Source organism: Ranitomeya variabilis, chromosome 2 (genome assembly GCF_051348905.1).
Source record: "Ranitomeya variabilis isolate aRanVar5 chromosome 2, aRanVar5.hap1, whole genome shotgun sequence".
Taxonomy (NCBI): Eukaryota; Metazoa; Chordata; class Amphibia; order Anura; family Dendrobatidae; genus Ranitomeya; species Ranitomeya variabilis.
In genome coordinates this window covers 920,787,030-920,813,422 of record NC_135233.1, presented here as the reverse complement: position 1 = coordinate 920,813,422, position 26,393 = coordinate 920,787,030, and the positions used below count along the sequence as shown (strand labels likewise).

At 43.1% G+C, this 26,393-nt stretch overlaps 1 long non-coding RNA gene across 1 annotated transcript; it reads right to left on the bottom strand.

Annotated features, from left to right (window-relative positions):
• Positions 1 to 964: 964 nt before the first annotated feature.
• Positions 965 to 2,559, bottom strand: LOC143810026 (uncharacterized). The gene is made up of 3 exons (XR_013222607.1): positions 2,460 to 2,559; positions 1,810 to 1,933; positions 965 to 1,081 (listed from the first exon to the last, which is right to left on the bottom strand). It is a non-coding gene; the product is annotated as an uncharacterized LOC143810026 (long non-coding RNA).
• Positions 2,560 to 26,393: the final 23,834 nt, after the last annotated feature.

The window sequence follows — 26,393 nt, the reverse complement described above, 5'->3', positions numbered from 1 at the left end:
AGCAGCGTTCGCCTATGGGAGGTGGAGCCGCATATTCATGACTGTAATGGGCGGCACCACGTGACCGCTCATACAGGAGAAGCTGCAGCGCGGAGAGGATGCTTAGAGGGAGCCGGGTGAGTATTTTCTTTCCAGCGGGGGGGCACACAGGGGGTGGGAGGGGGGGAACAAAGATCTTTATTTCTACCGCAAAAAAACAAAATAAAATGATTTTTCATTTCTTCTCTCCAGCAAACGCTGCTGGAGAGAAGAAATGAATGGCGGCTTCAGCACCCAAAGCAGGGGACAGCGCTTACTGTAGCGCTTTCTCCTGCACGGTCCGTGTGGTACCCAGTTGGCACACGGGCAGTACATGGCTGCCGCACGTGTGCCACACTGATTTGCCACGTGAGCTCATGGACACACGGACACGGATAACTCCGGTACCGATTTTTCCGGTACCGGAATTATCTGGACGTGTGGGACAGGCCTCAGATAAGGCAATGAAGCAGTTGCACAGATCTTTCTTTAGTCGTGTGACCTGTGTTGCAGCCAAATTTTTTATGTATCCCAAGCCTTAAATTAAGGCAAAGTAGCCTTTAATTAAGAAGAAAAGTTATTGATTTTGTATTGTGGAGATTGTAAAGTTAACAGTTTGTATTTTTGTCGCTTTTCTGTTAAGACACAGAAATATAAAAAAGATTAATCAGTCTTTTCCATTACATGATCACAGGTTTCAATGTCACTACACTTACACAATACATTTCATATATGTTCCTCAGCGATTTAATTGCTTGAAGTCAGCTTTTCTTTAGCATTTCCAACAAAACAGCTGGCAGCCACAAATTCCACGATTATTTCCATGAACAATCAGCACATTGCTGCCATAGAAGTTTTTCATAAATAAATATCCATGCAAGTAATGTGAAATAAAATACTTCATGTCAGAAAATCTATTATTATATTCTTATATAAAACAAACAATTGCTCATGTAGAAATGATTGATCCTGGCTTGAAAATATTATGTAACTGCAGAGCGCAATCATTGAGCTACTTCAATTTGTTGACTAGGCTGCTGTTTTTCAATCCTCATTCTGGTTCCTAATAAATCAAATCACAATAGGTTGATTAAAAAGAGCTTTTGTGTGTCAATGCATTGCATTCTGAACTAGCCACAGGAAGATATTTTCATCTGCAGTTTTATTTCAGAATGACAATCAAAACCAAATTCCGCTTACATTTCAGTTCCTAAAACATTTTTTTGGCTGAACAGTTGGCTGATTGAGAAAATAATGAATTCATTTTTCATAATGTTCCCTCCCAGTGGGCTCTTTATTTGAATGTTATGAGTAGAGATGGTAGAATTGATTTGCCAGGTTTAAAATCTGAAGTGAATCAGAGTCATTCGCAATTTGAAAAAGCAATGCAATGTCAAGCAGATGTATTAATACGTTTGTTCATTAGTAGTAATTAAGGCACATTACCATTAACCTCAATACCAGGGTTTTCGTACGTGATGACTAAAGATGTGATATGTGACTAAAGGTTTTATATAAGGCATATTGGGAGTATAAGGTGGTCTGAGACACATCTCCTGGCTCTTCATTTTTTTAGGCTGCTGCTCTCTTTATGCCCCTGCAGATCTGCCTCTTCAAATTTGCAGTTACATATAAGAACGCCTATTAAAATGCAAAACATTAAAGCAGTAGAGAAAAATGATAATCAGATTATGTCACCAAAATAATGAGGCAACTGTGCCTAAAGCCTCATTCAGATGCCAATTTTCATGTACGAGTGCTATCCATGTTTTTCACAGATAGCTCTTTTACCTGTGATAGTCTATGAAGTCATTCACATATCCGATTTTGTACTCAGTGGTCTGCAGAAAATATTGGAGACATGTTCGATCTTGATCCACGTGTAAGACCAAATCAGCAATGCAATTCGATGGGTCTGTGAAAAAATCACACTGCACAGATGACATCTGAGTGGGGTCCGCTTTTTATGGACTGTCAGAATGGAGGTGGAGAATTTTATTTTTAATATCTCTATGTACGAGAAAATTGGAGGACAGTTGTATCATACTCTGATTAACCTCTGATCAAATTCTGATCAGAGGTTGCTCAGAATAATTGGTCTGATTTTCTCGTACACAAAAAAAATTGCATGTCTGACTCAGGCCTTAGTAACAGGCTAGTGCAAAGTACTCTTTATTTTTCAAGTGACCTTTCAACTGATCTTCTGCTACTCCTACATGCAAAATCTCCACAACAGTGGCAGGAGTGTGGTAGGATCGATCGAATCTGCCAAAGTTCAAATTTGGCAGATTCACTTGAATTGAACCTAAAAATTTATTTGCATATGAATTGATTTCAGTTCTAAAAAGATGTTTACCATGCTCTTCAGGTCTGCAGGCTACAAAGCATTATATACGAATGGGTCAATAAGGGACTAAAAAATAAAAAAATAACATACTCACCTTACTTTTGTGGAACAGCTCTCTTCTGTCCCCCACATGCTCCTTAAGGCAGCAGCCCCAGTCTTTTCTTCTCTGTTCTCCAGCACCACCAGTATTGTCTAGATCGCCACATACGTTATAACGTCATGACATATGTTGCCCAATGTGGTCATATCACTTAACATGGCCATGAGGATTGATGCACATTATGACATCATAATGTCATAATGTGTAAAGTCCAAGTCAGCACCAGAAAATGAGCTGGTGTCTTATGGATCATTGGGTACCTGCTTCAACATGGACAAGTGAGGGACAGGGTGTGTTATTTTACTATCTCTTCATCCCTTACCAATGAATCAGGTATGAATCAGGCAAAATATTGTATCCCTGCCTGGAATTTTATTAGATACTTACAAACTGAATGCCCAAGAATTAGGATTTCCTAAATCCACAAGATTTGGAAAATTTTAAAGAAATTCAATATGTTTAGAATTGATCCACTTATCCTTAATTCAGATATTTCCCTCTTATAGTGTTGCTGCCACTTTGTTACATGGATCAGCACATTTTACAGTGAGTAAGCCCCTACTAATAGAACATTGATGGCAATTCCATGAAATAAATCATCAGTAAAACAAGCCTTTCAGCTTTTCTAAAGGCGTAGAACATTAATGAGCTCTCAATGCCCCTGAGGGCCTGTGATTTCAGTATACATTGCTGCAGAAAGTCAAAATAAGAATCTCTGCTGAAATTAACCTAAGGTACCCCACCTGCACTTAATGAATGTTGGTTTATCCAAGTGTTTTGTGTGGAAAGAGTGAAAAATCTGCCAATAGACCCTTTTGGCACCAGCTTTTCTCCTGTGAGAGCAAAAAGATCCTTCAAGAAAATTCAGCATGCTGATCGTTGTCTCTTGTTGCCAAAAATAGTGGATTCTTCTGACTTTTCTCTAATGTTTAAGGAAGATTTTAGTCAACCTGGCTAGGAATGGGCAAAAAAATAATTGATAGAGATCAATAAAAGAGTTAAGCATGTTATATAAACAGCACTATAGACAATGAAAAGATTCCCAGCCTTTTAGCTAAATTTAAACGAATGGACCTCGGAGAGTTAAAGTCACATATTTACTGCCTAGTAAAGACATATATTAGCTAAAGTCTGATTAGCAATAATTATATCTGTAATCCTATATATGAATAAAATATATTTATATGTTTTACAAACAACAGTATTCACTTTTTGATTTATTTGCAAGATGTTGTTCGGCTGAACACAGATTGAAGCTCTAGATGAATGATTGATTCCCTTTATAAAGTTTAATGTGCGGCAGGTTTTTTTCACAGTAACAATGACTGGCACTTAGTCTTTATTGAGATGTACTGATGAAATGTACTCATTATTCTGAGCTTCCTTACTTCAATTAGTGAGCAACAGACACTCGTGCTGTCCCTGTTTGTGCATGAATAATTAAAAATATGAGGCAGCTGCAGTCATTGAGGTACTGTCAAGATAAGAGAGTTGTACTATGAGGAAGTTCAATATTAATGAAAAAAAATAGTTACTGGGAAATGTTAAGACAAGTTGAAGAGGCTAAACTGCTACCTTGTTCATAATGTAGCCATAATTTGTAATACAAGGCGTGCATTAGTACTGCTGCTCTGGTGGGAGACAATTATGAACTGTGAAGACATTATGACTAGGAAGGAAAAATCACACACAAAGGACACGCTTTATAATTCTTTGCATCTTTTTGAGCATTCTGTAAACAGTTGTAAAATAAAAACCAAAATACCAAAATCCTACAGATATTATTCCATTGAAACAGTGAATTAAATGGTTGATAGAGGAATTAATGAGCCCTAATTTATATTTATATTTTATCTATTTGTCTAAGCCTGATAAAGAGGCCTGAGCAGTCTCGAAAGCTTGCAATTTGTTACCATCTTTTCAGTTAGCCATTAAAAGGTATCAACCACTGAGGACTCTCAATTCCTAATATTATTCTATCTACTTGCTAACACGCTAAAGATAGATATCAGAATTGAAGTTCATTCTCAATATTGCCTTGCGCTGGCGTGTACTCCGGAGGACAGAGAATGAACTTCAATCCAATATTGCGGCCAGCATGCAGCCAGCAGGTAAGGAAAGGGTGAATCAAACACCCGAAAACCCCGCCCATATGACCCAAAACTGGTCCGGCCAAATTCAGGTGACAGGTTCCCTTTAAAGTTAGTCCTCACCCATATCCATAAACCAGACCGACAAGCTAATTTGCAAGCATCATCATGACCATTTATTTCAGGGACAGCCCAATGATATTAACTCTTTAATGCTTCATTTCAATAGTTGGGGTACTGCATGGAAAATTAACAATAAAACTATTTTCCCTTTTCATTCATTCACAGTTTGAGTATAGATAACAATGTTATGACTGGCCTTGGGTCTCCTGATCAAAAGTCAACCGTAAGGCTGGAGTCACACTAATGATTTTAAAATCGGTCAAATTTTGTTCCTGCAAAGTCGGATGACTATATAGCAAGTGTCATGTGTTTGTCATGCGAGTACAATCCTATTTTTCACACCTAGCATCCGATTTACATCAGTATGCAGTGCGATTGCTGTCTGATTGCAATGCTATTTTAACATCAGCTTTTACATACAGCAGTTCTGTCATTTACACATCTTTTTCAAACAAAATATTCTTCAAAACACACATATACTGTATATATAAGGTAATAGATAAATAGATAAATAATAGATAGGTAGATAGAGATAAAAAACATGCAATTCATGCGCCGTGCACAATAAATTCACAGAGTGACATGTTAGAATAGAATAGATATATACACATAGAAGAGACAGCTATAAAGATGTCACTGATGTTTACATATAATAAAAGCCGGCAATTCAGCAGCTGTATACAATAAAATTTCCCACTGCACTCACGCTGACGTCACATAGGTGAAGTGTGTTCATTGGCTGTGAACTCGCAGGACCTTTATGATCTCACCATGAGAAGGAGAACTTCCTCACACTCACGGTGCCATCAGACAGGGAAAAAGAGTTCACATTGAGACACAGAGCACATGCTGCTCAGTGTCACTGCTGGATGATACGCTGTATGGTAGCATCATGCAACCATGCAGCCTGCTATCTAGATATAGCAGAGCTAGACCTGGCATGGGACAAATGGATTGTCATCTTCTCTGCGGAAAGGTGAGGAATATTGTTGTTTTTCTAGTTTACTTTTTTTTTTGCAGGAGACAATGGTGTCTGTGGAATTGGTGATGTTGTAATTATGGTTTAAGTAAGATTTATTATAGGAGTCTGTGTCATTCCTTCAATTAAAGGACTTTATTCTGAGTGTGTATGTTTTTATACAATATAACTGTGGGGTTAGCAATGGGTGTTTCTTATTGATGCCTCTCCATTACTAACATCTGGACTTAATGTCACCTGATATTACAAAGGTGACATCAACCCCCTCAACTATCACCCCACATGCCACTACTACAGGGCAAGTGAGAAGAGCAAGGCTAAGTGCGAAATTGGCACAACTTATAGATGCACCTTTTCTGGGGCAGCTGAGAGCTGAAGTTTTTAGCCTGGGGGGGAAATATCCATGACCCCTTCCTACGCTATTAATTTCAGCCCACAGCTGTCTGCATAGCCTTTGCTGGTTATTAATTATAGGGGGACCCTACATCATTTTTGGGGGGTCCCTCCATTTTAATAGCCAGTAAAGGCTACATATACAGCTGTGAGCTGATATTAATAGCCTGGGAAGTCCCATGGGTATTATCCCCTTCCCAGGCTATAACCATCTGCTCCCACTCCCAGCCATTGGCTTTCCCTGTCCTGTTTAAGAAAATTATATGGGAGCCCACACCATTTTTTTTTTTTAAAAGCAATCTTTTAGTAATTAAATACATGTACAGTAAGCTGCATACGCACTGCACTAATTGTATATGTTACCGACATCTATACATCTATCTATTCTATGTGTAGATATTATATGTAATCCATCTATTCTTTGCTGTCGGCTTCTGCTGTGATTTTACAGTACGTGTCTGCTGAACTGACAGATTTTCTTCTATCTATATATGTAATATATACTGTATATATATATATATATATATATATATATATATATATCACTGACATCTTTATCTTTATGCGATCGGTGTGTATAAAAATTAGACAGCACTTGCATGGGTTGTGCGATTTTTTTTCTCGCACCCATTGACTTCTATTGCAGGATGCAAACTTATTTCTGATTACAATCAGATAACAATCGCAGCATGCTGTGATTTTTTCCAGTCCGATCGTGATCTGATCCAAGCCAGAAAAAAACTCAAATGAACACACAATGATAGAATAACATTGGTCATCATGCAATTCAATTTTCAATCGGATTGCAAATATCCGATTTCATCACAAGTTGGAGGAAGCCGTTACACCCCTTTGCATGTCCTTGTTTGCAGTATGTGTGGCATGCGTTTTCAACACAGATGCCACATGTATCTATCATAAACTAGGCTGCTGTGCATGTCCATGAAAAAGCAAACACCGTCTGCCACTGCAAACCACAGGAAGACTTGTCCATTTTTTACCCGCAGAAAAGATAAGAGACAATACAAATTCATCCATCCGTGTAAAATACGCGCAGCACACTGATGGCATCAATGTGTTGTATGTGATTGACATTGCAAAGTATAGGAGAAGCTTTAGAATTTCTTTTTATTTTGCCATACCAGAAAAATATTGATGGCACGCTGCTTTCACACTGATGCCACTGGTATTATTTTTTCCAGTACCGGATTTATATGGACGAGTGAAGCAGGCCTTAATCCTCATTCAGATGTCTGACACAAACATGTTGTATAATTTTTTTTCACGGATGTAATATATATATAATTTTTCGATGACCCATAGAGTCTCCATTTTTCAGGAACTGGGGCTGGGTGAGTTTTTTTTTTTTTTTTGCACCCTGAGCTGACATTTTTAATTGATACCATTTTGGGATAAATACAATTTTTTGATTGCCTATTATTGCATATAATTGCAATGTAGCGGCGACCAAAAAAACATAATTCTGACTATTCGATTTTTTTCTCATTACACCATTTACTGATCAGATTAATTTTGTTTATATTTTGATAGATTGGACGATTCTGAATGCATTCGCCATTCCACCAGCAGCTGTTATAGGCACATGACAACTGATCAAATCAGCTGTCATGTGCCGGGAAAGATGTGGACTTAGCGCTGGAGCCCACATCAAATACAGGGACATGATCTATGACGTCATAGGTCTTAAAGGGGTTAACATTGTAAAGAATAGGAGAAACTTTGTCATTTATTTATTTATTTACCCATCCATGAAAAACCCCTATACCATTTTTTCACGTATGTGTTTAAACACGAACGTGTGAATGAGACTTTATAGATATACTAGATGGTGGCCCGACTCTAACGCATCGGGTAATCTAGACTATGTATGTATGTATGTATGTATAAATTTAGCAGCCACATAGCATATAGCAGAGGCCACGTAACACAGACAGCCACGTAGTATATAGCACAGCCATGTAGTATATAGGAACCATGTAGTATATAACACAGCCCACGTAGAATATATAACACATCCCACGCAGTATATAACACTGCGCACGTAGTATATAACACTGCCCACGCAGTATATAACACTGCCCACTTAGTATTTAACATTGCCCACGTAGTACATAAAATTGCCCACGTAGTACATAAAATTGCCCACGTAGTATATAGCACAGCCCACACAGTATATAACACAGGCCACACAGTATAAAACACTGCCCACATAGTATATAGCACTTTGGGCACCATATCCCTGTTAAAAAAAGAATGAAAATAAAAAATAGTTATATACTCACCCTCCAGCATCCAGCTAAGCTGTCCCTATGCGCGCGATGCGGCTGCCAGCCTCCGTTCCCAGCGATGCATTGCGAAATTACCCAGATGACTTAGCGGTCTCACGAGACCGCTATGTCATCATCTCGCGAGACTGCAATGCGTGGCCCGGAGCGTCGCGAGAAGCCGGAAAGGTGCCAGACGGTGAGTATGTAATGATTTTTTTAAAATTATTTTTAACATTAGATCTTTTTACTATTGATGCTGCATAGGCAGCATCAATAGTAAAAAGTTGGTCACACAGGGTTAATAGCAGCGTTAACGGACTGTGTTACACTGCGGCATAACGCTGTGTAATGCAGCCCATTAACCCTGTGTGAGCGCTGACTGGAGAGGAGTATATAGGGGGCACTGATATAGTAGGAAGGGGTGAATTGACGGCCGGACTGTGCCCGTCGCCTGGCGGCCGCGACTGTTGTGATCTGGTGGCCTAGGAGCAGCATGAGATGTACTCTAGAGAAGGTGGTACCTGTACTGACCGCAGACCCTGAACTTAACACCACAACTAGAAGTAGCCGTGGAATGTACCTATCACTCCCTAGACATCTCGACACAGCCGGAGGACTAATTACCCCTAGAGATAGAAAAGGGAAAACTATCTTGCCTCAGAGAAAATCCCCAAAGGATAGACAGCCCCCAACAAATATTGACTGTGAGAGGAGAGGGAAAAAACATACACAGACTGAAATCAGACTTTAGCAAAGGAGGCCACTTCTAGCTAAATAGAAAGGATAGGACAGAGTACTATACGGTCAGTATTAAAACACTAGAAAATATCCACCACAGAAAATACAAAATCTCCACATCTAACTAAAGATATGGAGGGTATATCTGCATCTCCAGAGATACCAGCTTGGCTAAACAAATCCTTATACAGACTAAGCTGGACAAGACAAAAACATGGAAAAGAACTGAACAATAAGGCCCACAGCATGTGGACTGCAAAAATCAAGGCCAGAACTTATCTTTGTTGAAATGAACAGCAAAGCAGGAGAGACCAGGCAGGGATGTGAATCCTCCAGGAACAATGGACAACTGGCACTGACTAAAGGGTCAAGCAAGACTAAATAGCCCAGTCAGAATTGCACAAAGTGGACACACCTGATGAATGCTGCGATCCAGAGACAGCAGCGCTACCACTTATAACCACCGGAGGGAGCCCAAGAGCAGAATTCACAACAGTACCCCCCCTTGAGGAGGGGTCACCGAACCCTCACCAGAGCCCCCAGGCCGATCTGGATGAGCCAAATGAAAGGCACGAACCAAATCCTCAGCATGAACATCGGAGGCAACAACCCAAGAATTATCCTCCTGGCCCTAACCCTTCCATTTGACAAGATACTGAAGCTTCTGCCTCGAAAAACGAGAATCCAAAATCTTCTCAACCACATACTCCAACTCCCCATCAATCAACACTGGGGCAGGAGGATCAACAGAGGGAACAACGGGGACCACATATTTCCGCAACAAAGATCTATGAAAAAAATTATGGATGGAAAAAGAGGCTGGAAGGGCCAAACGAAAAGACACTGGATTGATAATCTCAGAAATCCTATAAGGGCCAATAAACCGAGGCTTGAACTTAGGGGAAGAACCTTTCATAGGAACATGACGGGAAGACAACCAGACCAAATCCCCAACCCGAAGCCGGGAACCAACACACCGACGACGGTTAGCAAAACGCTGAGCCCCTTCCTGAGACAACACCAAATTGTCAACAACATGAGCCCAAATTTGCTGCAACCTGTCAACCACAGAGTCCACCCCAGGACAATCAGAAGGCTCAACCTGCCCTGAAGAAAAACGAGGATGGAAACCAGAGTTACAAAAGAAAGGTGAAACCAAGGTAGCAGAACTAGCCCGATTATTAAGGGCAAACTCGGCCAATGGCAAGAAAGCCACCCAATCATCCTGATCAGCAGACATGAAGCATCTCAAATAAGTTTCCAAAGTCTGATTAGTTTGCTCGGTTTGGCCATTTGTCTGAGGATGAAATGCGGAAGAAAAAGACAAATCAATGCCCAGCCTAGCACAAAAGGCCCGCCAAAACCTAGAAACATTAACTTGGCACACACGTGATCTGATGCTTGTGTGGTTTAATAAAAGGAGAGTACATACAAACGTTTCGGTCATAGACCTTCTTCAATGTACTAAATAAAACAGTAAATGATAACAAAGTAAATGAAGTATATACAATAGAATTAAATACAATTGAATACAATCATGGTCAGGTATAGAATGCCAGGTGACTGTTATATAATAGCATCATGCTGAACGTCTCAGGTTATTGTGCGATGCACTATTGTGAGGAGACCGACTGATAGTCATGCACTGGATAGGGCTATTGTCTAGTGTTCGTGAGGGTGAGGATACAAAACCCTTGTGCATAGTAACAAAAAAGGGGGGGGGGGGGAAAAGAAAAGAAGACCTACCCTCTCACAGAGAGAATCTCGGGTTCGCGGATTATGGTGAAGATAATCGGGGAAGATAACCCTGTAATGTTGCATATAGTAATTCAGGATGGTAATAATGGTAATCCTTCAGTGGAAGGAATAAGAATGGGAAGCACATACCCCTGTTTGCGTCTGGTGCAGATAACGTCCGTCTGCGCGTGTATCAGGTACTATGAAAATAACATATTATGGCTATAAGTGCCGCCGGTGGAAATCCTGGTAGATGGTACCTGTGCAGGAAGGTGCCTGGCTTACCTATGGAGTCACTATCCAGGACGCGGTGTCCACCGCTTGTCCTCTGTGTGGTGAGGCTGACACGTTGCTGCTGTTTTAATGCGCGCGTGCCGGGATGCGCGACCGGAAGTGCTGGGCCGGAAGTGACCTAGCAGTGTGGGTGTGATTCTAATGCGTTCCTCTGTTGCTATTGTGGGTGGGGATGTGCGTTCCACTGCGGGCATGCATCGTGAGATGGTGCCCTGGAGGACTAAAATAAGTAATCCGCTGTTCCAGAGAGATGTGAGACGGCACTGTTTGTGAGATGGTGATGGGTGGTCATTCAAGGTGATAGATGGTGCTGCAGTAGCAGAGGTGACACATAATCCAGACAGTATTAATATAGACGATTCTGTGGAAAGAGATGTACATATTAGAATCCAGAATTGGCAGTAACATCAATGTATACAAATGGAGATGTCATTATACACGTCACTTGCAAAGTCCAACATGGATGTACCACCCAGGTAAATTGCTCATTAGGAGAGGAAAGCCTGGATATCGTAGTCTCTGTTTAAACCCTTTGGGGACAAAGTCTCTAGTTCATGTATCCAGTAGGCCTCTCTCTTTTTCAGGAGGCCTATCCTGTCACCCCCCCTGCGTAATGGTGACACTTGTTCGATCACCTGGAACCTTAATTGGGCGATCATGTGGCCCTGCGTGATGAAGTGATAGGGGACGGGTAATAGGGTGTTCTTGCACCTTATTGTGGATTTATGTTTAGAAATCCTCTGTTTGATAGGTTGGGTTGTTTCTCCAACATAGTACAGTCCACAGGGGCACTTGATTATGTAAATGACGTATGTTGAATCACACGTAAAGAAGCCTTTTATGGGGTATTCCTTCCCATTGTGTGGGTGGTAGAAGGTTGTGCCTCTTTGAATGTTATTACATTGTATGCACTGTAGGCATGGAAATGTGCCTGTCTTTGGATTGGAGAGGAAGCGCTGTCTTGATGTCGGTAGTGAGCTCCCTATATCTGCTATTCTCTGCAGACAGATAAGGACATAATAGTCAAACCAGCGGACAAGGGGGGCGCCATAGTCGTACTAGATAAGTCCACATACAAGCAAGAAGTTTATCGCCAACTTAACGATTGTTCCATCTACACACCTCTGGAGAGGGACCCAATTAATAGGATCAGAGAGGACATTCAGCACACGCTCACTAAATACAAGGAATTAAAGGTCCTTGATCAAAAAACATGCGAATATCTCACCAAACAAAATCCCATCACGCCAGTTTTTTATGTACTACCCAAAATTCATAAATGCCTAACTAACCCACCCGGAAGACCCATAGTGGCCTCAACGGACTCTATCCTCTCACCCATAGCTAAATACCTTGAGAAGATTCTCACACCAATGATTAAAGAAACTCCCTCCTTCCTACTGGACACGGGAGCTTTTCTCAAACTCATAGACGAACTAAAGACAATCCCGACAGAGGCCTTCCTTGTCACATTTGACGTGAAGGACCTATATACGTCTATACCACACGAAGAAGGCATTAGGTCAATGAGAAAGTTACTCCTGACCTCCAATCTAGACCCTGACCAAATCAACCTTTGCTGTGAGTTACTATCCCTATTACTCACCAGAAACTATTTCCTATTTGAGGATAAGTTCTACTTACAGAAGAGAGGCACCGCGATGGGTAGTAACGTAGCGCCTCCATACGCAAATTCTTACATGGCGGACTATGAAAGTAGTACTATTTATGTCAATGCCCTCTTCCGCACACACGCCATAGTATGGAAAAGGTACATTGACGACATATTCTGTATCTGGAATGGTCCTCAAACATCACTTGAATCCTTCTTTGGATTCCTTAGGACTTCCTGGCCAGGCCTGGATTTTACAATCACATACAGCCAGGCTAAAGTGGATTTCCTAGATACTACAGTACTAAAAAACGACAAAGGCGAACTCTCTACAGATCTTTATATCAAACCAACAGACCGGAATAGTCTGTTACATTATGATAGCTTCCACCCCAATAAAATGAAAGACTCGATCCCAAAATCTCAACTTCAAAGGGTCCACAGAATAGTCTCTGACAAAGACCTACAAACCAAACGGTTAGAAGAAATGCGTACCAAATTTCTAGAGAGGGGCTATCCCCCACACATCCTAGTAGGAACTAGGACAGATTCTCCACCCAATAAACAAAAAGATACTAGGTATCGCATCCCGTTTGTCCATGACTATCATCCCCTAGCGTACCTACTCCACAAAACCATCAGACGCCATTGGCACGTCCTAGGTACATGACACCCGGGGGTCAAAGAATTCAATGAACCTTTCCTTCCCTGCTTTCGCAGACCACGCAACATACGTGACAGATTGGTGAGAGCAGATATAGGGAGCTCACTACCGACATCAAGACAGCGCTTCCTCTCCAATCCAAAGACAGGCACATTTCCATGCCTACAGCGCATACAATGTAATAACATTCAAAGAGGCACAACCTTCTACCACCCACACAATGGGAAGGAATACCCCATAAAAGGCTTCTTTACGTGTAATTCAACATACGTCATTTACATAATCAAGTGCCCCTGTGGACTGTACTATGTTGGAGAAACAACCCAACCTATCAAACAGAGGATTTCTAAACATAAATCCACAATAAGGTGCAAGAACACCCTATTACCCGTCCCCTATCACTTCATCACGCAGGGCCACACGATCGCCCAATTAAGGTTCCAGGTGATCGAACAAGTGTCACCATTACGCAGGGGGGGTGACAGGATAGGCCTCCTGAAAAAGAGAGAGGCCTACTGGATACATGAACTAGAGACTTTGTCCCCAAAGGGTTTAAACAGAGACTACGATATCCAGGCTTTCCTCTCCTAATGAGCAATTTACCTGGGTGGTACATCCATGTTGGACTTTGCAAGTGACGTGTATAATGACATCTCCATTTGTATACATTGATGTTACTGCCAATTCTGGATTCTAATATGTACATCTCTTTCCACAGAATCGTCTATATTAATACTGTCTGGATTATGTGTCACCTCTGCTACTGCAGCACCATCTATCACCTTGAATGACCACCCATCACCATCTCACAAACAGTGCCGTCTCACATCTCTCTGGAACAGCGGATTACTTATTTTAGTCCTCCAGGGCACCATCTCACGACGCATGCCCGCAGTGGAACGCACATCCCCACCCACAATAGCAACAGAGGAACGCATTAGAATCACACCCACACTGCTAGGTCACTTCCGGCCCAGCACTTCCGGTCGCGCATCCCGGCACGCGCGCATTAAAACAGCAGCAACGTGTCAGCCTCACCACACAGAGGACAAGCGGTGGACACCGCGTCCTGGATAGTGACTCCATAGGTAAGCCAGGCACCTTCCTGCACAGGTACCATCTACCAGGATTTCCACCGGCGGCACTTATAGCCATAATATGTTATTTTCATAGTACCTGATACACGCGCAGACGGACGTTATCTGCACCAGACGCAAACAGGGGTATGTGCTTCCCATTCTTATTCCTTCCACTGAAGGATTACCATTATTACCATCCTGAATTACTATATGCAACATTACAGGGTTATCTTCCCCGATTATCTTCACCATAATCCGCGAACCCGAGATTCTCTCTGTGAGAGGGTAGGTCTTCTTTTCTTTTTCCCCCCCCCCTTTTTCGTTACTATGCACAAGGGTTTTGTATCCTCACCCTCACGAACACTAGACAATAGCCCTATCCAGTGCATGACTATCAGTCGGTCTCCTCACAATAGTGCATCGCACAATAACCTGAGACGTTCAGCATGATGCTATTATATAACAGTCACCTGGCATTCTATACCTGACCATGATTGTATTCAATTGTATTTAATTCTATTGTATATACTTCATTTACTTTGTTATCATTTACTGTTTTATTTAGTACATTGAAGAAGGTCTATGACCGAAACGTTTGTATGTACTCTCCTTTTATTAAACCACACAAGCATCAGATCACGTGTGTGCCAAGTTAATATTTCACAAATTTAAGGTTTGGGCACCTACTTGAGCACCACCCTCGATAGTAGTGCCTACGGTTATTCTATTAAAACCTAGAAACAAACTGGGAACCTCTATCGGACACAATATTCTCCGGAATGCCATGCAAATGAACCACATGCTGAAAAAACAACGGAATCAAATCAGAAGAGGAAGGCAATTTAGGCAAATGTACCAAATGAACCATCTTAGAAAACCGGTCACAAACCACCCAGATAACCGACATCCTCTGGGAAACCGGAAGATCCGAAATAAAATCCATAGAAATATGCGTCCAAGGACTCTCAGGGACCGGCAAAGGCAAAAGCAACCCACTAGCGCGGGAACAGCAAGGCTTGGCCCGCGCACAAGTCCCACAGGACTGCACAAAAGAACGCACATCCCGAGACAAAGAAGGCCACCAGAAAGACCTACCAACCAAATCTCTGGTACCAAAAATCCCAGGATGACCAGCCAACACAGAACAATGAACCTCAGAAATCACTTTACTAGTCCATCTGTCAGGAACAAACAGTTTCCCCACTGGACAGCGGTCAGGTTTATCAGCCTGAAATTCCTGAAGAACCCGTCGTAAATCAGGGGAGATGGCAGAAAGAATCACCCCTTCCTTCAGAATGCCGACCGGCTCAAGGACCCCAGGAGAATCAGGCAAAAAGCTCCTAGAGAGGGCATCAGCCTTAACATTCTTAGAACCCGGAAGATACGAGACCACAAAATCAAAACGGGAGAAAAACAGGGACCATCGGGCCTGTCTAGGATTCAGCCGTTTGGCAGACTCGAGGTAAATCAGATTCTTATGATCGGTCAAGACCACAATACGGTGCTTTGCCCCCTCAAGCCAATGTCGCCACTCCTCAAATGCCCACTCCATAGCCAACTACTCACGATTGCCGACATCATAATTGCGTTCCGCAGGCGAAAACTTTAGAGAAAAGAAGACACACGGTTTCATCAAGGAACCATCAGAATTCCTCTGAGACAAAACGGCCCCTGCCCCAATCTCAGAAGCATCAACCTCAACCTGAAAAGGAAGAGAAACATCAGGCTGACGCAACACAGGGGCAGAAGTAAATCGGCGTTTAAGCTCCTGAAAGGCAGAAACAGCCGCAGAGGACCAATTCGTCACATCAGCGCCTTTCTTCGTCAAATCGGTCAGGGGTTTAACCACACTGGAGAAGTTGGCAATGAAACGGCGATAAAAATTAGCAAAGCCCAAAAATTTCTGAAGGCTCTTCACGGATGTGGGCTGGATCCAATCATGAATGGCCTGAACCTTAACCGGATCCATTTCTATAGATGAGGGAGAAAAAATAAAGCCCAAAAAAGAAACCTTCTGTACTCCAAAGAGGCACTTAGACCCCTTCACAAACAAGGCATTATCACGAAGGATCTGAAATACCATCCTGACTTGTTTCACATGAGACTCCCAATCATCTGAAAAAATCAAAATATTATCCAAATATACAATCATGAATTTATCAAGATAATTCCGAAATATATCATGCATGAAGGACTGAAACACAGATGGAGCATTAGAGAGTCTGAATGGCATCACAAGATATTCAAAATGGCCTTCGGGCGTATTAAACGCAGTTTTCCATTCGTTACCCTGCTTAACACGAACAAGATTATATGCCCCTCGAAGGTCAATCTTAGTAAACCAACTAGCCCCCTTAATCCTAGCAAACAGATCAGAAAGCAAAGGCAAAGGGTATTGGAATTTGACCGTGCTCTTATTCAAGAGGCGATAATCAATACAGGGTCTCAAGGAGCCATCCTTCTTGGCAACAAAAAAAAACCTGCTCCCAATGGTGAAGAAGATGGCCGAATATGCCCTTTCTCCAAAGATTCCTTAACATAGCTCCACATGGCGGTATGTTCTGGCACAGACAGGTTGAAAAGTCGGCCCTTAGGGAACTTACAGCTTGGAATCAAGTCAATAGCACAATCACAGTCCCTATGCGGTGGAAGGGAACTGGACTTGGGCTCATTGAATACATCCTGGAAATCTGACAAAAACTCAAGAATTTCAGAAGAGGGGGAGGAGGCAATTGACATCAAAGGAACGTCACTATGAACCCCCTGACAACCCCAACTAGTCACAGACATAGATTTCCAATCTAATACTGGATTATGCACCTGTAACCATGGGAAACCCAGCACAATAGCATCATGCAAATTATGCAACACCAGAAAACAACAATCTTCCTGATGGGCTGGCGCCATGCACATGGTCAGCTGTGTCCAAAACTGAGGTTTATTTTTAGCCAACGGTGTAGCATCAATGCCCCTCAAAAGAATAGGACTCTGCAAAGGCTGCAAGGGGAAACCACAACGTCTGGCAAATTCTAAGTCCATTAAGTTTAGAGCAGTGCCTGAATCACAAATGCCATGACAGAAAATAACGATAATGAGCAGATCAGGGTCACAGATAACAGAAATTTAGGTTGTAAAGTACTGATGGTAACAGAACTAGCGATTCTCTTGGTACGCTTAGGGCAATCAGAAATAACATGAGCAGAATCGCCGCAGTAAAAACACAACCTATTCTGACGTCTGAATCCTTGTCGTTCAGCTCTAGACACAATCCTATCACACTGCATAGGCTCAGGACTCCGCTCGGAAGACAATGCCATAGTGTGCACAACTCTGCGCTCGCGCAAGCGCCGATCAATCTGGATGGCCAGAGACATAGAATCACTCAGACCAGCAGGCGTGGGGAACCCCACCATAACATCTTTAACGGATTCAGAAAGACCCTTTCTGAAAATTGCCGCCAAGGCATCCTCATTCCATTTAGTCAGCACAGACCATTTTCTAAATTTCTGGCAATATGATTCTGCCGCTTCTTGACCCTGACACAGGGCCAACAAGGTCTTCTCAGCATGATCCACTGAAATAGGTTCATCATACAATAACCCAAGCACCTGGAAAAAGGTGTCTACATTAACCAAAGCCGGATTCCCAGGTTCCAGGGCAAATGCCCAATCCTGGGGGTCACCACGCAGCAGAGATATAACAATTTTAACCTGCTGGATGGGATCACCAGAGGAACGGGGTTTCAGAGCAAAAAACAGTTTACAGTTATTTTTAAAGCTCAAAAATTTGGACCTGTCCCCAAAACACAAATCAGGAGTTGGAATTCTAGGCTCTAAAACCGGAGTCTGAACGATATAATCGAAAATACCCTGTAATCTAGCAGCAAGTTGATCCACACGAGAAGCCAATCCCTGAACATCCATGCCAGCGCCAAACTCCTGAGCCACCCAGAGGTAAAGAGGGAAAAAAAACACAACAGACTACAGAAAAAAAATGGCTCAGCACTTTCCTTCCCTTCTTCTGAGATGCGGTTAACTCATTGCTGGCCAGTTGTACTGTTATGATCTGGTGGCCTAGGAGCAGCATGAGACGTACTCTAGAGAAGGTGGTACCTGTACTGACCGCAGACCCTGAACTTAACACCGCAACTAGAAGTAGCCGTGGAATGTACCTATCACTCCCTAGACATCTCGACACAGCCGGAGGACTAATTACCCCTAGAGATAGAAAAGGGAAAACTATCTTGCCTCAGAGAAAATCCCCAAAGGATAGACAGCCCCCACAAATATTGACTGTGAGAGGGGAGGGAAAAAACATACACAGACTGAAATCAGACTTTAGCAAAGGAGGCCACTTCTAGCTAAATAGAAAGGATAGGACAGAGTACTATGCGGTCAGTATTAAAACACTAGAAAATATCCACCACAGAAAATACAAAATCTCCACATCTAACTAAAGATATGGAGGGTATATCTGCATCTCCAGAAATACCAGCTTGGCTAAACAAATCCTTATACAGACCAAGCTGGACAAGACAAAAACATGGAAAAGAACTGAACAATAAGGCCCACAGCATGTGGACTGCAAAAATCAAGGCCAGAACTTATCTTTGTTGAAATGAACAACAAAGCAGGAGAGACCAGGCAGGGATGTGAATCCTCCAGGAACAATGGACAACTGGCACTGACTAAAGGGTCAAGCAAGACTAAATAGCCCAGTCAGAATTGCACAAAGTGGACACAGCTGATGAATGCTGCGATCCAGAGACAGCAGCGCTACCACTTATAACCACCGGAGGGAGCCCAAGAGCAGAATTCACAACACGCGACCAATCAGCGACGCGGGATTTCCGTGGCAGACAGACAGACAGACAGAAGTGCACCTTAGACGATTGTATATATAGATATTGTGATTCTTACTTAGACTTTTCATGTCAGAGGTATGAAACATTCTTATTTCCAGATTCCCAAAAAGATTACATTTGATTGCATGTCTATCTAGCTGCTTAATAGCACTTCTCTAAAGGAAATTTCACACATCCTTGTTTCATCGTCTGAACACAAACCCCAATGTATGGACATGCTGTAAGTCTTCTGAATCAAATTTGACAACCTTATTGGCATATATGTGCCTGTTGAGTTTGGATTAGAAAACCCACTGCCAGATCATATTTGGACCCCAAATGACGGATGTGTGAATCTGGCCTAAAAATAACAAATTTTCCAAAGTGTACAACCTCTATAACTTTGGTCTTTAATGACGTAATGATGCATTATTGGAAGCACATACAAGCTTCGGAGCATTTAATTGACAAATAAAATTGAAAAGTTATTTTATAGTGTCATTATAAGAAGAAGTATGGTGCATCAAAGTCTAGTAGCCAAACTGTTTCCCGGTACGTCTATGTATAGTCTTATGAGGTACAGTATATTCTCAAAATGTTCTACTGCATGAAAAATAGAGCTGTGCTTTAATTAATGATCGTAAAATGTACAAGAATCATAGGTGATTGCTCTCTGCCAGCATGAACTAAGTAGTTTGCGATGATTGAAAGCTTGTGAACCTGCAATGCTTCCTTGTGACAAGAAATATGTATCGAAGATAGTCAGAGATTGCATTGTACAGATTGAAAATTATCTACATATAGTGTTGGACAAAAAAGGATAAATCTTCCATAAAGCAATTTGATTGCAGCATATAAAAAATATGCATGAATCCACTTTTCTAACATATTATACAGGAATCTGTTGTGTGAGCAGATTGCATCATAGTTAGCAATTTGTTTAATATTTTAATTTTCTATGTGATAAAACACCAATGCTTGTGGCTGAGAAAAACAGGAGTGAAATCCTGCATTGTATTGAATGAATGCTTAACAAAAAATACTGCTGAGAGGGCAATAGTTTGATGTTAACAGCTTGCCTCCATAGTAATCAGCTCATGCAAGCCGCAGAGATAGAAGAAATAAAACAGTTGTGCTCTCTTACTATAACTTGGCTTAAGAAAATCCCTTTTCATTCTCATCATAAATATGTAATAACATCATTAGATGTTAGATGCTTGCCTTGTGCATTAGATGTGTGTCTTGTGCATTTTGGGAACTGAAATATTTGAACTGAGTCAAGAATAAGAACCTTACAACCTATAAAGGGAATGTATCATCATAGAAATTGGGAATAATAGTAGAATATGTATTCAATGTCCATTTGGTGAGAGTCCAATTATTGTAACCCCAGATGACTGCTAGACAGAAGTTGTAGTGGTGCTCGGAAAGAACCATACCATTTATTCTGTTATGTCTTCTCTGCTCTTGTTGGGCTCTTTGTAAAGCTATTGACTATACTGTCGGCAGAAAAAAAGTACAACAGCCAACATGAAATGAATTAGCTTCAGGTCTCATTCAGACGTCTATGTTGCACGTACGTGTTGTATAAACTTTTTTTCACAGATCCCACACATATCCATTAAAAACTATGGTGCTATTCACATGCCATGTTTTTTCACAGACCGTGTGTACATGCAAAACACACAGAGACATGATTTTTTTTTTCTGGCCACACTGATGACAACAGCTACTACAAAACTATGAGTCTGTGAAAAACACATACAAAACTCATCATAACCTCCTCATCTTCCTCCGCAGATAACCTACTCAGCCGTGTGCCTCTATGTTCACGCCAACAGGGATCTAACACCTCATCATCATCATCCCCTGTTTTATCACTTTCCTCACCCTTGGAGTCACCCTCCTCTTCTTCCTACCCTGACAGCACAGTACAGTCCGTGTGAGCCTCAGATATTTGAGTCTCATCAGGGTCACCTCCCCTAGGGGTTAATATCTGATGATGAGAGTCAGGATGCTGCTCAGACCCTACTTCGTCCTGACTTGGATCCAAGCTAAAAAAAATTGGTCATCGGTGCAGATATTCTCCTCTTGACTCTGTGAAGCTTTTGAGTAAACTTCTGATGACCATGGCATAGAATGTGTGATCAGCTCTTCAGACTCACCCATCTGTGGTTCAGTACAGTCAGTTGTACAGTTGGAGAGTTTGGACGCAGGGGGAAGCAAGGGGAATTTGGGTGCCAGCTCTGTGGACTGTACTGGGTGTGATGTTGAGGTGGAGGAAGAGGAGGAGAGGCCACTAGAAGCTGTGCTTGCCATGCACTCAAGCACATGTTCTTTCTGGGCCTCATCATCAAGGTGTTCCACTGCGCATCTGCCAAAGAAAGGTAGAGTAGTAGCTGTGGCACCCCAGGAGTCCAGTTGCCACAGTGGCATTGCCTCCCTCACAGGGGGGGCATGCCTAGAAGCAAGGAGGGATCCCCTTAGCAGGTAATACAAGCATCCAACACCTTTCCTACTCCAGACCAGAAGGTGGAGCTCTAGCACCTGATTTCAGGGGAGCTTCCCTATAAGTTCTGGTCTGGAGGCAGAGTTAGTCAGTCTGAGTCTGGGGAGCAGACAGTGAAGGATGAAGAGGCAAGTGAGGAGAACCTGGTGGATTGGAGCTACGACTGAGCTCAGCTCAGGACTGAGTGCTAAAGACCAGACACCGGAGTCCTTGGTTATGTGTGAATTGCAGGCTCAGCAACTAAAACCGAAGGGCAGGAGATTGCAAATCTCCTGGCCCAATCTGACACCCTGAGGCACAGCAGCATACGAGTGCCTGGAGTCACCATGAGGGAGTGAAAACTGGAACAGGCTCAAGCTGCCTGCCATGTGGGGAAAAGTTCTATTTCATGGACAGACAGTAACAGGAACTTGTGGGGAGCTTAAGGCACCAAGGACCTAGGGAGCAGTGCAGAGGGGAAGGCCTCCAAATCCATCTGGCTAGGTGGACCCTGAAATGCTTCCAGGCTGCCCGGATCTCCATGACCATCTGTCACTAGTACCCTGGACTGCACCTGCCATTAAAGGTAAAATAAACTACAGTCTTTGTTTTTTCAAGTCCTTTTTCCACACCCAGTCCTGCACCCCATCGTCCACAATCCCTGATAGACTGTACTTCCAGCCCTGGGGCCTTGCTCCACCTGTGGTGAGCAGAACCACCTCAGCTGCAACACCATCGGTCCCATCGGACCCTTCAAGCAGCGTCGGCTATCCATTGCCGAACACCACAGGTGGCGTCACGTGAAATCCCCTACAAACATTTCCTCATCACTTTTATTGTGTGCCAAGGGCCATGTACCGGGTCACTTCTGCTGTGACATCCCTATAAGAACCGTCACAAAGAGGATTTTGTAACCCGGAGCCACCGGGTCCTGTGCGCCATAGACTTTATTAAACTGAATGGTAACTTCTATTGTCACGCCACATGCAAGCGAGACGCAGAAGGGGTGTGTTGTCTTGGGCGGAGCCGGAGAGAAGCCATGAAGAGAAGCCCTGCTGCACTGTCAGTCACGAGCGGCCAAAGAGCAGGAGGCCCCAACTTAAAAAAACCCTGAGGAGCACAAACCATCCCGCCGGTGGAGCAAGGTTTACCACGCTAACGATACCCAGAGCCTGGCTGAGGTTGACTAGGGGGAGGAACATGTATAGCCCAGGTGGTGATGCAGTGGCGGCCGCAGCCACAGCCCCAATAATACCACTATCAATGCCGTACATACCGGGAGCGGTCTGGTTACCACAGTACTCGGGGGAGTCGCACACCAAAAGCGTTTTTAAGGAGAGACTATGCAGATTTTTTGAAGTGTACCCCCTGTCTGAGAATCAAAAGGTCAGCATCTTCACTGGCCAGTTAACTGGTGCAGCCCAGAGGGAGGTAAGACCTTGCAGGACACTGATAAAAGGACTGTTAACCCCTTCATGAACCAGCCTATTTTGACATTAATGAACTGGCCATTTTTTGCAATTCTGACCAGTGTCCCTTTATGAGGTAATAACTCAGGAACGCTTCAACAGATCCTAGCGATTCTGAGAATATTTTTTCATGACATATTGGGCTTCATGATAGTGGTGAATTTAGGTCAATAATTTTTGTGTTTATTTGTGAAATAATCAGAAATTTGGTGAAAATTTTGAAAAATTCGCAGTTTTCAAATTTTGAATCTTTATTCTGTCAAGCCAGAGAGTTATGTGACACAAAATAGTTAATAAATAACATTTCCCACATGTCTACTTTACATAAGCATAAATTTGGAAACATTTTTTTTTTGGTTAGGAAGTTATAAGGTTTAAAAAATGACCAGTGATATCTCATTGTTACAACAACATTTACAAACCCACCTTTTTAAGGACCACCTCACATTTGAAGTCAGTTTGAGGGGTCTATATGGCTGAAAATATCCAAAAGTGACACCATTCTAAAAACTGCACCCCTCAAGCTGATCAAAACCACATTCAAGAAGTTTATTAACCCTTCAGGTGTTTCACAGCAGCAGAAGCAACATGGAAGGAAAAAATGAACATTTAACTTTTTACTCCCAAAAATGATATTTTAGCAACAATTGTTTTATTTTACCAAGGGTAAAAGGAGAAAATGGACCACAAATATTGTTTTCCAATTTGTCCTGATTACAATGAAGCCCATTATGTTTGTGGGAACCATTATTTGGGCGCACGGCAGGGCTTGGAATGGAACAAGCGCCATTTGATTTTTTGAATGGAAAATTAGCTCCAATCGTTAGCAGACACCATGTTGCATTTGGAGAGCCCTTGTGTGACTAAGCATTGGAGCTCCACAACAAGTGAACCCATTTTGGAAAGTAGTCCCCCATGGAACTTATTTAGATGCATAGTGAGCATTTTGAACCCTCAGGTGCTTCACAAATTGATCCGTAAAAATGAAAAAGTACTTTTTTTCACAAAAATTTTCTTTTTACCTCAATTTTTTCATTTTTACATGGGCAACAGGATAAAATGGATCCTAAAATTTGTTGGGCAATTTCTCCTGAGTACACTTATACCTCAAATGTGGCGTTAAACATTGTTTGGGCAAATAGTAGGACTCGAAAGGGAAGGAGCGCCATTTGACTTTCTGAATGGAAAATTAGCTCCAATTGTTAGCGGACACTGTTGCGTTTAGAGAGCCTCTGTGTGCCTAAACATTGGAGCTCCCCCACACGTGACCACATTTTGGAAACTAGACCCCCCAAGGAACTTATCTAGATGTGTGGTAAGCACTTTGAACCCCCAAGTGCTTCACAGAAGTTTATAATGCAGAACCATGAAAATAAACAATTTTTTTTCCTCAAAAATATTTTTTAGCCCACAATTTTTTATTTTTACAAGAGTAACAGGAGAAGTTGGACCCTAAAAGTTGTTGTCCAGTTCAGTTTTTCTTGAGTACGCTGGTATCCCATATGTGGGGGGGAACCACTGTTTGGGCACACATCGGAGCTCGGAAGGGAAGTAGTGACGTTTTAAAATGCAGACTTTGATGGCATGGTCCGCGGGCATCATGTTACGTTTGCAGAGCCCCTGATGTGCCTAAACAGTAGAAACCCCCCACAGTGACCCCATTTTGGAAACTAGACCCCCCAAGGAACTTATCTAGATGTGTGTTGAGCACTTTGAACCCCCAAATGCCTCAACAGAAGTTTATAACACAGAGCTGTGAAAATAAAATCATTTTTTTCCCCAAAAATTATTTTTTAGCCCTCATTTTTTTATTTTTATAAGGGTAACAGGAGAAATTGGACCGCAAAAGTTGTGGTCCAGTTTGTCCTGAGTACACTAGTACCCCATATGTGAAGGGTACTACTGTGTGGGCACATGTCGGGGCTCAGAAGGGAAGTATTGACGTTTTGGATTGCAGACTTTGATGGAATGGTCTGCTGGCGTCATGTCAGGTTTTGAGAGCCCCTGATGTGCCTAAACAGTGGAAAACCCCCAATTCTAACTCCAACCCTAACCCCAACACACCCCTAACCCTAATACCAACCTTAAGTACAAATCTAACCCTAACACACCCCTAAACCTAATCCCAACCCTAACCCTACCCACACCCCAACCCTAATCCCAACCCTAACTTTAGCCCCAACCCTAACCCTAAATTTAGCCCCAACCCTATCCCTAATTTTAGGCCAACTCACTTTAGCCCAACTCTAACCATAATGGGAAAACTGGGGTGGGAAGGGGTGATCACCGGGGCAGGGGGTGATCAACAGGGCAGGGGACGATTAACAGGGCAGGGGAGATCAACGGAGCAAGGGGAAATCAGCTGGGCAGGGTGGAGATAAGCAGGGCAGGGGGTAGATCAGCGAGGGAGAGGGGAGATCAGCAGGACAGGGGGAGATCAGCGGGGCAGGGGAGATCAGTGGGGCAGAGGGGAGAGCAGCGGGGTGGGGGGCGATCCATAGGGCAGGGTGCAATCCGCGGGGCAGGGAGTGATCTATGAGGCAGGCAGAGATCAGCGGGATAGGTGGGAGATCAGCAGGGCAGGGGAGAGATCAGCAGGGCAGGAGGCGATCTGCAGGGCAAGAGGTGATCCGCGGGGCAGGGGGAGATCAGTTGGGCAGGGGCGATCAGTGGGACAGAGGGGAGATCAGCAGGGCGGGGGGCGATCCATGGGGCAGGGGGCAATCCGTCGGGCAGGGGGCGATTCGCACGGCAGGGAGAGATCAGCGGGACAGGTGGGAGATCAGCGGGGCAGGAGGCGATCCGAGGGGCAAGAGGTGATCCGCTGGGCAGGGGGTGATCCGCAGGGCAGGGGGGAGATCAGCAGGGCGATCAGGGGGTGATCAGAGGGGCAGGGGGTGATCAGGGGACAGGGGGGCAATCAGGGGCAGGGGGAGATCAGCTGGGCAGGGGGAGATCAGCTGGGCAGGGGGAGATCAGCAGTGTAGGGGGAGATGCAGGCACCTCGATCTCCAGCTCCACGGACGGGATGAAGCTGGAGAACGAGGCAGCCATAGTTTACTCCACCCCTCCACATCTGATTGGAGAGCTAGTGACCCCGGTCACCCGACCCACAGGAACGCGATCCCATC